Raw genomic sequence first — 13,800 nt, 5'->3', positions numbered from 1 at the left:
GTTGTAAATCCCTTAAGGTCAGATACCGGTGATAAGAATTCTCTATAATTTGTTTTATATATTTACATCATTTCCTTCTCCCGCTTCCGTATTACACATATATGTCCATTTAAACACCATCACCACTCGCTAATTTCATCCAGGAAAACCTAGCCATTAAGTAACACATAGTTCAGACACAACACATCTTCTTCACTCTTTACCATTCACTATATATATAAATATAATTACATTCATTGTGGCACTCGCTCATATCCCATCCGTTCGTCCCCCACTGACACTTCACCGCTCACCTCCACGCCGCTTGCCTCCGCAACACTTTACCGCTATCCTTAGAATTAAAACTTTGATCTGCTGCAAAGCGGGCCTTTTACTGCATTATCCCGCCGCTTTCAAAAAATTTATACTTGATTTTAAAATTGATGACTTAAAATTCCTGTGTTCGACCTGGAAACTCACCAGTAAAAGAGTATAAATAATTGTGATAACTACTCAGGGTCTACAACCACAATTTTTTTACTATATCTGACCGCTTTCTATAGTCATTCACACCTAAAGTTGCGTCACCTTCTGGACTGCCATTGTTAAGCACTCAAAATATAGTCCGGACATGTTGTAATCACCATTATCTATGGAAAATAGAGACAAATAAATAAATACACTAAACACACAATAAAAAAAACAAAACAAAAGAACGGAAAAAAAATTGGGAACGCATTTCTTTGACATCTTTGGCTAGACATTATTTATTAAGAATTTAGGACGAAGGGTCCTCAAGAGCCATCAAACCAAACTTTTTCTCTATCTTTGAACGGGCCATTCCACATGTAATACCTTGCATCGCTCTTCAACTTGGCCCCCTTGGCTTTCATCATTGTCGATGAAATGGTCATGGGTAATATCTCACCGTCTCCCAAATGAGAATACTTCAAGTTATTCGGTAGAGGATTTAGTTCTAAATTATATTAGTCTTGGGAAAAAAATATCAGAACAAGTGCATACTGGTATTAATCCACTTCTTGAGTATCATTGCCTCTCTACTCAAAAACACCTTGCACTTAAAAATCAATGACATCTAACGGGAAAATAGAGTGAGAATCCGAAGGATGTTCAATCGAATAAAATTTTTTAAATTCAATTATTTTTCCCACCAAATTTCATCATCAAATTATTATGCTTCACATCAATTTTAGTACCCTTCGTGCACATAAAAGGTCTCCCTAACATGAATGGTGATAGATTGAGTGAATGTTTATCATGCATATTCAAAATATAAAAGTCGACTTGAAAAATTACATTGACTTGGACAAGGACATCCTTTATAGTTCCTTCAGGATATGTATGATTTCTATTAGCAAATTGAATTATAATCCCAATCTTCTTTAGCAGCACAAGATTCAAAAAAATATAAATAGATTATGTCATGACATTGATTGTCGCACTTAAATTTAACATAGCATGCTTGACTTCTAATTGTCATATTTTATATGGAATTGTAACCATACCCAGGTCACTGCATTTTGGTAGATCTTTGGAGTAGTGTCGAGCCATTCTCCCTTGCAATGATGCATTTGTAGCCCTTCAACCCACATTTTTTAGTGCTTAAATATTTTAAAAACTTCGCATATTTAGAAATTTGGTAGATTGTGTTCAACAAGGGTATGTTGAGGTCAACCTTCCGAAATATCTCCAAAATCTATTTCTCGTTTTCCGGCTTTTTTAACTTTTCCAACCTACAAGAAAATTTAAAAGAGCTTGATTAGTATTTGATTTAATAACAATATTATTGATCAACTCATGTTTTTTTTGCATTCTCTTTCTCGATTTCCTTCTCGATGGTACTTTTATCTTTGTCCTTTAGGATGATCGGTTCCGGAGCTCCCACCATCTTTCCGGTTCGTAACTTCATGGAGCTAACATTCTTGGGATTTCTTTCTGGTTGCGATGGTCATTTTTCCATTTCTCTTTCCTCAACATAACAAAGATCGACCGCCATTTGCTCCATGCAGAATTCAAGGCTTTGAATGCTCGCCCTTGTATCTTATTGGAATTGGATCATATTGGCTATTGTGATTTTTATCATTTAATCCAATGCCATGATAGATTGGTTGGGTGGAGGTGGTGGTGGTTGGATGAATTGCCACAGAGGTGCTTGCGGTTGGTATCCTTGATTTTTCAAATTCTCATACTTGAGATTCCGATATTCCTTCCACAAAGATATTATCTTTTACAAAGACATTATGAAATCTTGTTGAGTGTATAAAATGTGGTGATATTAGAATCGGGAAAGAAAAGAATCAAGAAAAAAAACAAGTTTGACATAGTGATACTCGTCGATGTTCTCATTTGAAAATAATTTCAAGATTTTTAGATATATGGGATACGGAAATTAAGGTGCTTGAATTCATATTTGATGATGAAATTAATCTCAAAAGTAAATCAACTACTTTGAGTTTGGTTGAGAAAATGGTAACATTTGATTTTGTATTAATTGCTCATTTAATGATGCAATTGTTGTACAAAACAAATATGTTACTAAAGAATTTCCATCAAAAGAATCAAAACATAGTTAATGTTTTGGTACTTGTGGAAGGTGTGAAGAATGACTTGAATAATTATAGCTGGAATGAGTTGCTTGAAAAATTCATTACATTTTGCTCGAAACATAATATTGTTGTTCCAAATATGAAAGATGTTCAGCTACGTCGAATTAAAAGAGAGAAGACAATTGATGGTAATCAAAACACCTATCATCACTATTTCTATTTTGATAATTTTTTTTAGGTATGTTTTTTCCCTTTGTTTGATATTAAAATATGTATGTATTTGTTTACTTTCCTATCAATAACTAATTTAATTTTTATAATGATAGGTTGTTGATCGTCTTATTCAAAAGATGAATAATCGCTTTATAGAGTTAAGTTCCGAGTTGCTTATGTGCATAGCATGCTTAAGCCCTAAAGACTCATTTTAAAATTTTGATCAAAGGTGACTACTTCATCTTACTAAATTATATCCGAATGATTTCAGTTCCAGAGAAAAATGTGAATTGAAAGAACAACTCAGGATGTTCATTACATTTGTTAAATTATCTCCACTTATCTCAGGATGGGGAAATATTGGAGATTTGACAAAAAAGATGGTGGCTATGGAATGACACACAACTTATAAGTTAATGTATCGACTTATTTAGTTGACATTGGTTTTACCCATTATGGAAACTACAGTTGAAAGATAGTTCTCCACGATGAAATTTAATAAGAATGACTTGCACAATAAGATAGGAGATGAATTTTTGATAGATTTTTTGGTATGTTACATTGAGAAGGATTTTTTGTGAAAATTGAAAACGATGTCATTATGAAATGATTTCAGAAGGTAAAATTATTTTATTATTTTATTTAATTTATATATTGAATATTAAAAAATTTGATAGGTATTTGCCTCTCTTTTCCCCCCTCCTCAATGTTCATAACTTGATTCAATCACTGATGACAAGAACAACGCATGACAAAAAGAAAGAAAAATACTCGAAGAAAAAATATTTATAGTTCATTATTATGAAATTTTTTACTTTCTTTTAGTATTGTTTGATTTTCAATTAAATAATGATTGTGACTAGTTTCATTTATGTGGCTTAGTTTCAAATTTTAATTAAGATATAGATTTTGTCAAACTTAGTATATGAATCAAATTATTTTTCGTTGATTATGGATATTTCCAATTTCTCCTATTTCAAGATATAATTATTCAATTGATATTTTTTCATAGACTTAGGGATTCACCACTTTGTTGAATGTTGCATATTTATTTGTTTAAAGGTGGTGAATCCCCTGTTGATGGGTGCATCCATCAGCATGGTGCTGATTCAATCTCAATTGTTGATCTAAAGTGATATTAAATCAATGGTGCATATTAGATAGGTGCAAGATTATATTTTCGTCTAATTTTTTTTTACCCATTTCAAATTTTGTCTAGGATAATACTTTACAGTACATTTTCAACACCACAGAGACAACCCCGCAAACATAGCTCGATTATAAATCAAACAATATAAAAGCCTGCACAATCGAGAGATTCTTTTATCAAATTTTCCTATGTTCCGAGGAAGATCGCCCAGTTGAACGAGTCTCTATTTTGATCGTTGGGTTAGAGTTTTTTTTTTTTTTTTTTTTATTTGCTCAAGTTGTTTCAAGGGCTTGCTACATGGAAAATCAATGGTTGTTCCTATGGTTCCAATGATATGTTTATTAAGTTTTAGGGTGTAAAACATGAATTTTTTAAGTTATCTGGTGGTTTGGAATGGTTTATTATTGATTGTGATATTGCTATGGTGTATGCTTAGCCATATGGTGAAAACAGGCAATCCATCTGCATGGATGAGGCCGATTCATGAAATGATTTTGTTGATAAATTGACATTGGATTTGAAATTGATAGGGAAGGATAAAAAATATAGTGTCGAGCCTTTAAAAATTTTACTTAATAGTATGAGGTTAAAGAATGATATTGATTTTTGCAGGGTATATATTTGTTTTCGATTTGTACTCTTCTGGAACTGATATCAAATGGGAAAGAAAAGTCGAAGGTCTATACCAGTAGAAATAGTTCATTTGAAGAAGGTGAAAACCCAAATGCTAAATCAAAGAAACAATGTATAAACATTTGTGCAAGGAAAGGTGTAGACAGGCCCATGAGATAGTAATTGTAGTGTTTTTTTTTATGTATAGGGGTTAAATGTGAACTTTACACACTTTTATTCCTTGTTTTGATAAGTATGTGGAAAGTATCTTTACAATTTCTTTTTGTAGAAATCTAGTGTTATTAGCATTGGAATACAAAAGGATGAATTCAATTGTGCAAAATGATGTGTTTTTGTTACTGCTGGCATGCAACCATTTATCGTTGAAGATAATAATACAAAAATGCTAATTGTAAAAGATGAAAATGCTATCACCAACATAAAAACATGTTGTTTATAACCCAATAAGACATTTTTTATACTATATCTCAAACGCTACTAGTAAGTAATGTAATGAAATACTTTGTTGTATATTACACTGTGCTTTTACCAATAGTATGTTGTTTATAACACCATATAGTACTTTGCGTACTTTTTATTGAAATGCTAATTATAAAATGTGAAAATGATATCCTCAGTATAGAAATATACTAATTATAATACAATAATATATTTTTTACTTCTAGCCTAATAACCATTTGCTATCGGAGATAACAGTAGGTAGTGTTGATTGTAAAAACTGAAAATGCTAACCAAAATATAATAATATGCTAGTTATAATACTTTAATGCGGTTATTCATACCACTGATTAATAGTTGCTTGTCATAATGTAGTAAAATGCTTAGCCGCATAAACAATATTTTTTTATCAATTAGACGAACCACTACCCATAAGTTTTACAAAAAACTATAAAATAAAGGGTTGGACAATTATTTATTTATTTTATTTAAGTAAGGCTATTTAAGATATTTTACCTCCTGTATTTGTATAAAATTTGTATAATTAAGTGTGTGTTTATAATTAAACATCAATTTTGGACGAATATAGTGTTTTGTGTATACTTTAATTTAACACAAGGATATTTCACGCAATAAAACATATGAGGTGTTTTGCATTTTTACAAAAATACAAGGATGTATTATGCAATTTACCATATCAACAATATTTGGTTTGTAACACCACATAATGCTTTGCATACTCTTTATTTACTTGTTGCTTGTAAGTAATCAATAAAATATTTTGTTAATCATTGTACATGCTGACCATGTAGGGCAACTTCCACATATCTTCCTAATTATATATTTATATTTTTATTTACTCCCTATATGTTAATTTTATCTTCTTTACTCCCTATAGTACCTATTGAATTATCTCTGGACTTCAAAATCAATTTTTCTATAGAAATTGTGTTTTGTACTGTAACATGATAATCGGTTAATTTGATTTCAAATAAAATTTTAAATTTTTTTTATAAGAGACATAACTATTTTTGGATCTATCGATGTTTATCCATAGATATTTCAGCACGTAACTATGCTATGAGGAAACTCATTGAATTTGACTGAGAATGAATTGTAATTCTTTGGTTCAGATGCTATTAGTTTTGCAGAACTTATGAACAAGTGACACAATGATTTGTATTTTCCTGCATAATTCATTTGCTAATATATCCCTATTATCTTTTCTTCATCTATTCAATATGTATTTGTTTTGAACATTTTTTAAGCGCACACAACCTGTTGCTGCTAATATATCCATTGTACGGATTGATTGACAACATAACATCCCAACAATTTTCAACATATTTCATGTGTAGTCAATCAAAGACTCTTGAATATTAACGTAAACGCCGTGTTATGAATTCAAATGATCTCTGCTCTTGAAACTATAGAAAGACATTTGGACTGCAGAACATGACTGCAGATTTCATTAAATGTTTTTCCCGTGCAAACAAATTATATTTTTCTCTTCTCTCTTTATGATTCTTCAGAACTCTTTCAAATTGTTGAAAAAACTATACAATATTATTATTTGGTTATAAGAACCTATGCAACATATTAGTTCAGTCATACCACCTTAGCAATCAGTTAAGAAAACATTTCTTGCAATATACAACATATGGAATTTACATTATTTTTTCATACATTTTTAACGAGAACTTAAATGATTTGCTTAGTTTTGTGATTCTCACTCCTATTGTGACATATTTTCTTTTCCAAGCTAAAGACCATTGTTATTTCAGTGAACGTTTAGTAGCCACTTATGAGTCCTTTTGGGGAAGCACTTCGCAACATATATTTCTTACTGAAGGTTGAATTTGTTTTCATCTTGTACCTCGTAAAGAATAAGTTGAAACATTTAAGCAAACATGTTTGTATGCAAAGCATGTAGTATAGTTTTCATTAGCATCCGAGATTGTCAAGTCCATCATTTTTTCCTATAATTTCTAACAAACCTTGTTGTGTAAAGAGCACATACATTTTTCTTTGCATTTTGTACAATATGCCATGTGCACGGAGTATAGTATGTTTCTGGTCTTGTATCTTTTAGTGCTAGGATCATAGCCAAATCTTGATCCATAAAAATTATTTTTGGTGCTCAACTCCCGATGCAGTTCAAAAATATATTGATAACTCACTTGAATGAATCTTGTGTTTTCTTATACAACAACATGCCCGAAATATAGACGTTTGGTGGTGATTATTAATCCCACGAAAACACCTAATGTTGGAGTGCTTTTATAATCTGATGCCTGAAAAAAAACTTAGCATATGCTATCTCTAGTATATTAAGATTCTGATAACTTTAAAGAATGTATTGACATATGGAAGATGATATGCTAACTACATGCAAACAAAAATGCTGTAAATTTAGCTAGTGGTTTGTAGTTCTTCTTCGTCTTGTATGTTGTATCAAATATAATAGAATCCCCAAAACAAAGATTAGACTTCCATCATTTGAGAGGATGACCAAAATATTTTAGTGATCCTATGTTAAGAATCAACCTCAATTTCGTAAATGAAAAATAGATTGTTAATTGATCTTTGGTTGAAGTATTGCAGTCATGCATTTGCTTATCCGCCTTTGAAAATTTCTTTTTTTCTTCATATGATTTTTCAAGTCTAACTTGAGAAATTCTACATTTATCTTCACTCCATTTGTTATTATCATCATATCGTACGATGATCTAATTGGTAACCCAATTTTTTAGTTTTTATTTGCAATGATTAAGTGCGATTCATCAATGTTATGGTTGGATACAATCATGTTCATGTAGATTGTGATTGTGGTTGTTTTCAAAGAATGTGACTCTATATATTCCACTTTTCCTATTTAGTTAAAGACATATTTTGAATTAAATTTTGTTCTCATCTCACGATTGTCATCAATCATTTGATTTAATCAAGTTCAAATTTTAAAAAGTTTTCAAATAAGAACAATATTAGGAAAGACTTTTCCATATAGAGCTATAAGAACCATCAATAGCTTTTGAAACCTTTTGAGTTACTAAAATTCCTTCCATTTTTTTTTTTTTTGGCAAATTAAAATATCAATTTTACCAACAAAAGGTGCAATACAAACATATGTCATATTACTGATTATCACACAATGGCTATTAGTGCTCAACTACTTAATTCTTTTTTAAATAACCAGGTATGTAATAACCAACTCACAACACACCAAGCGAATCACATGTAATTTCAGTATGTTGGGAAAAAGTTTCTAGACGTGACCCGGGGCTGGTTGAGATTCTCCCCGATATCAACTAGTAGGCGTTTTAACTATCAATAATCAACTACCTACTCACAATTGGAACAACCAGTTATGTGATAGTAGTGTCAACCAATCATATAAAAAAAAATTGGAAATCAAGATTTAATCACAAAGAATTTAATGACAACTTACCCTATGTATAGGTTAATCTTTTGTTACCAACTTAAGGGAAAAACTTAAAATTCCGATTCAAGATGACATAACCCGTGTTCAACTTGGGTTGCTCTTATAAAACTTTTTAGAATCCTAATCCAACAGGATCGGTGAATTGTTCTTGCAACCAAATACTTCTCACAAAGACAATTAGTAGGTTAGCGAATAAATAACAATTAATCAAATCAAAATAATAATTAAATTATGAAGAATAAAATGGTGCTATGATTTTAACAATATATATGGCACATTTTGTCGGCTCAAATCACTGCCCTCTTCACCCCAACTTCAAGTCTTCTTATGAGGCAACACCACATAATGGAGAAATTGGTAGGCCTCAACACCAAGCCACCTAAATTCACAAGTTATCCTACAAATGAACAAAAGAAAACACAAAGTTTAGAGGAGAGAGGAGATCAGAACTAATCTGGAAATAATCCAGCGAGCACTGAGCATCACAAAAGAGAAGAACACAAACAATTGGCACAAAGGCTTTGTTTCTCACTCCTGCATCAAACACCCATATTACCCATCGATATATAGCTAAGGAAGAGCATTGGATAAACCCAATAAGAAGGGACCAAACCTTATCGATCGAGCACGAAAAAATAGGAACAACCTTAGGAGAATTTTGGATGTGAGCAAACTAAAAACTTCAATCACAATAGAATAGATCAAGAACATAGGGTGAGATTGTATTTATATCCAACTAGGTTGGATAAGGTTTTGGATTCGGTCGGGTCCGGTCGATTGAAACAAATAACCCAATAATATGTAAATCAAGAAATAAAATTATCCGACAATAAGTAGATTTGTTATTTCAAGATTTTGAAAAATTAGCCCTCCTCTCATAAAAGTCCAATTCCGCCAGAGTCGATGGGCCTAGACAGCCCTCGTCGAAGGCTGGCCTGGTCATCGTAAGTTGGTTTGTAATCATACACACAATCCATGATGTGGATGTTCAAATGCCACCCCCACCAATTGGATCAATATCCTGTAGCTGAGCTCATAAACTTCAAGACCAATTTTCTGGTTTAATCGAAGAGAACCATCGACCTGAGCCTAACGGTTATACAAGTTGAACTATTTAAAGACATGTGAACAGAGAAGGCGCCCTAGACTCAGGTGAGAAGGGCGCCCGTCTAGGGCCCAATACAAATAGGGGACCCATTATATATTTATGTTATGTATATAATCTTTATATATAGTATTTATTTGATATATACAAACTATTACGGGATTATTTGGTAGTGTGAGGTGAACTAATGATAATATCGTTGCTTACATCATTTTTTTGGGAATATTTTACATTAGTTATAATTTTGGAAATAAATTATTTATAGGAATATTTGGTGACTATTGTATTATTGCTATTATACTTTTGGAAATATGTTGCCATAAATCACAATCTTTGAAATATATTCTCTATGAGAATGTGTTATCATTATTATGGTGTTGCTAATATACTTGTATGAGAACATGTAGCAATTAATTGTGTTGGAAATATATTCTTTAGCCGATTTAATTGTAATTATTGTATTGTTCTTCTATTTCCTTGGCCTCCATATAAAGATTCTTGTATCCATTTTCAAATCAAATTTTATTTGCATTATAATATACTCCCTCTGTCCAATTGTTCTACTTTCTTATTTGAAATGTCTAACAACAGATGTTCTATTTCCTTTTTTATACATAAATCTTATTTTTTTTACCCTTCATTCATTTACTATTTTTATTCTTTTACTATTATTTTTTTTACTTCAAAATTCTTTTTAATTCTATAATTATATCATCAATCAATCTTGAAAACGCAGATCTTATTCGCTCCAACCTTCGCGTCGCACTGATTCTCCAATGTACAGAATTTTCACCTTGGTGTTATCTTCTCCATTCTACTACGGACATTGAGAGAAATTTTGCAAGAAATAATTAGCGTTATCTTCTTCTTTCTCGAGCTAATGGCTGACACCGGCGCACCATAACTCTTATACTCCAAATAGGTACCTTCTTCTTGTTGCGTTTCTTTGGGCGTAGAAATGGGTATTCTTTTTTGTTGCTGTGTTTCCTTACTTGTTGGGTTAGAAGAAATTATATTGAATTTAAAACATGTTTATGAAACTTTTAGAATTTCTTTTAAAGTTAACCCATGTAGGATGGTTAATGTTATATTTATTCAGCATCCTGTGATAACATAACTGATATACCAGAGGGCTTCTTTATGTAAATTATCATGATGTTTGAAATATTGAATTTTAAGAATAATCTTAGTTAAAAAATAAAAAATAAAAAATAAAAAAAAACAGTTGATTGTGGTTGTTAGTAGTATATATATTGAAATGGGTTAAGGAATGTGATAGAATGAAATTGAAAATTTTAAATGGAATAATTCTTTCTATTAACTATTCTTATTATTAAATTTTTAATATCATTTTATTATAAGTTAATATTTTAAAGAATGAATACCTTACTCAAAAATATTTTTGTCTTTTAGGTGAAAATATGTAGAGCTATGCTATCTTTACGATGATAAAATCAACAATCTAGACCTGCAGAAATTGTTGGCTTCATTTTCACACCTATTGCAAATGTGTGGCTATTTAAACCACACCTATTGCAAACGTATGGCTATTCAAACTTGAACTTGTTGCAGAGATTTAAATTATGATGGGTACTAAAGAAATAATTATTGTTCTTGACATTCAACAAAAAAAAAAAAAAATGTTCTATGATTTATTTTGGAGTTGTGATATGGATGAAACATTCATTTGTACATTAGTAGATATAGCATGTCGACTTGATTTAATCATAAAAGTGTCTAACTCCACACCTATTCAAGAGACATTAGATGCAGTGAACAAAAAATTTGGGACTAGTCATAAATATGATTATGCATTCTTAAAATATCAAATGACATATGATAGACATTGGACCTTTAATCAAATCATTAAAGTGAAAGAAGTTAACTATGAAGAGCAATTTAACATCATTGGGGCGAAAAAAGAAGTATGGAAAACTATTTGTAAGGTATGTTCATTTCTATGTTAATAGTACAATAGATTATTTTTTTCTAAACAAAAGGTCTTGGCGAAACAATATATTGAACTGTGATCTGGAAATGTATTGATTTGTATTTTTATAGCTCTATAAGCTTGGTATGACTTATAGATACGAAAGAGAACCAATGTGATAAGAACAACAACTTATTTTTGGTTCTCGGGCACACAAGAAAAATTATTATCCTCATGAAGCTACTGAAATGTCGAATAATTCTATTGGTTCCAATTCAAATATGGATGCAAGTAAAATTATCAACAATGTTTATTAAACTTTCAAATATTCTATTTTTTTTATAAATAATTTGATGATATCTAATTACAATTCAAATGATTTTCAATGCATAATATGTGAGTGATTCGTATGATGAGCAGCATAGTGATGGATCATCCCATTTCTTATAAAGATACACGACAAGAAAAATTATCCAAGGCTTGGGAAGATTTCACGTTCGAAACAAAGACTATAAAAAATAGATGGGATGAAAATTATTGAAAATGAATGTAATGAGTTTTGTGCTACTTCCAGCAAATTTTGTTTAAGTAGGAGTAGTTTTGTGTGGGAACTTGTTCTCAAGACATTAAATTATCCAACTCCAAAATCTTATTTTGCGCTTGTACTTTAATTCTCGGGATGATAATGTGATGCAATATTTTAAATTTAGTTTACATTGAAGTTTGTTATGGTTTTTACATATTGTTCATGGATGATTGTTATACTTTTCTATTTTAGTTTTTTGCAGGGTATAAATGAGGCCGATAAAGATGGAAAAAATAGACGCATGATTGTATATTGTTTTTGCATTTGTATGATATGTTTGTATTTATGTTTTGTTTTGTTATGGGATTTTTATTTATTTATTTTTAATGCAGGGTGTCTATATCATATTGAAGTTGTAAGAGTTTTGAGGTAAATTCTAAGCATGCATTCCTGCTTGGTCACGTTCAATGAGAATTGTTGAATAAATCAATGAATTAGCTCTTGTAAAGTAGTTTGTATGATGTAAAGGTTGATAATGAAAATTTTGTGTATCAAGTGGAAATAAATCATTATATATCTAATAAATACATATATTTTGATTAAAGTTTCTATAGATTACAATAATTCAATTTTATTTATTTATTTATTTATTTTGTTCAACAAACCATGTTAATGTAAATAAATAGGCAACAAAAATCAAGTATCCATCTAAAAGAAATTCTAAAATAATACCAGAAATATTACTAAATGTCAAGTAATATAGTCATTTATCATTTACAACTTGATGTTTTCCAATTCTATTGTTATCAATCACAATTGGTCGGCTAAGTTTAAGGTTTTTACACAATTAATCAAATTAGGCTCCGGCGTTATCTGTTGATGCATTGCATTAACATCACACTCGGCAACAAATATCAATCGCCATAAAATTTCAGTGTAACTTTTGGAATGCATACAATGAGAAACAAAAATTTATCCAACAGTAATGAAACTATACTACCATTAGATGTATATATATATATATATTTTTCCTTTAAACATAAATTATTTCAGAAATTATTTTTCTTAGATATTCTTAAACACTTGAGAGTGACCATGTAAGAACTTCTCATCATTTTTATTATAAAATTACACAAATCAGCCCCAATCCATATACACGTACACATTCATACCATAAAAACAAATAACATGAAAGAAGAGTATATGACTATGCAAAAGAATCAAGTTAAATTAAAACAAACAGTTGAGTCAAATTATAAACATAGGTTCTTTGGACTACTAAAACAAGTTATATAAACTGAAAAATGAAAACACTAAAATATAGTATAACACCAATGGTGCAACAAATGACTTAAATGCAATGTATTCTTCTTACACCAAAACTATGAAATAACCCTACATGGATCTAATACAATGTATTTTTAATCAATCACCTGGAAAATACACATTATATGCATGTTGATTTTCACACTTCACTGCAAGTACATATATACATTTTCTATAATAGTACAAAAATATTTTTTACAACTACAAAATAAAATAAAAGTGGCCACTATATCTACTTTGGTGTATGCCTTTTCAAAAAGTACATAGCACAAACTTTACATCAAATATATTTTTTAAAACATTACAAAATACATGTCCGTCAATACTGCAAATTTTGAAGATGTTCTAATGCATTGGTTATAGCATCTTGATCACAAGGCCAACAAATTGATAGTTGATTTTCACGCTCCAAGTTTTCTTTATTGATATGCTTTAACTGAAAATTGTTTCCCCCAACACTTTTGATTATTTTATTCATTACTAGCTGCAAG

The 13,800-nt window shown here is 30.4% G+C and overlaps 2 long non-coding RNA genes across 3 annotated transcripts; one reads left to right on the top strand and one right to left on the bottom strand.

Moving 5' to 3' along the window:
* Positions 1 to 8,625: 8,625 nt before the first annotated feature.
* LOC127264064 (uncharacterized) lies at positions 8,626 to 9,107 on the bottom strand. Its single transcript, XR_007841595.1, has 2 exons — positions 9,036 to 9,107; positions 8,626 to 8,819 (listed from the first exon to the last, which is right to left on the bottom strand). It is a non-coding gene; the product is annotated as an uncharacterized LOC127264064 (long non-coding RNA).
* Positions 9,108 to 10,098: 991 nt separating this feature from the next.
* On the top strand, positions 10,099 to 12,567 carry LOC127263907 (uncharacterized). 2 transcript variants are annotated; one of them, XR_007841564.1, is made up of 2 exons: positions 10,099 to 10,449; positions 12,376 to 12,567. It is a non-coding gene; the product is annotated as an uncharacterized LOC127263907 (long non-coding RNA). The 2 variants fall into 2 exon arrangements; XR_007841565.1 differs by lacking the exon at positions 12,376 to 12,567 and adding an exon at positions 10,941 to 12,166.
* The last annotated feature ends 1,233 nt before the right edge of the window (positions 12,568 to 13,800 follow it).

The sequence above is a fragment of the Andrographis paniculata genome, unplaced genomic scaffold, assembly GCF_009805555.1.
Source record: "Andrographis paniculata isolate CXL003 unplaced genomic scaffold, ASM980555v1 Contig69END, whole genome shotgun sequence".
NCBI lineage: Eukaryota > Viridiplantae > Streptophyta > Magnoliopsida > Lamiales > Acanthaceae > Andrographis > Andrographis paniculata.
Note: the sequence above shows the minus strand (reverse complement) of the source record. Positions and strands in the feature narration are given on the sequence as shown.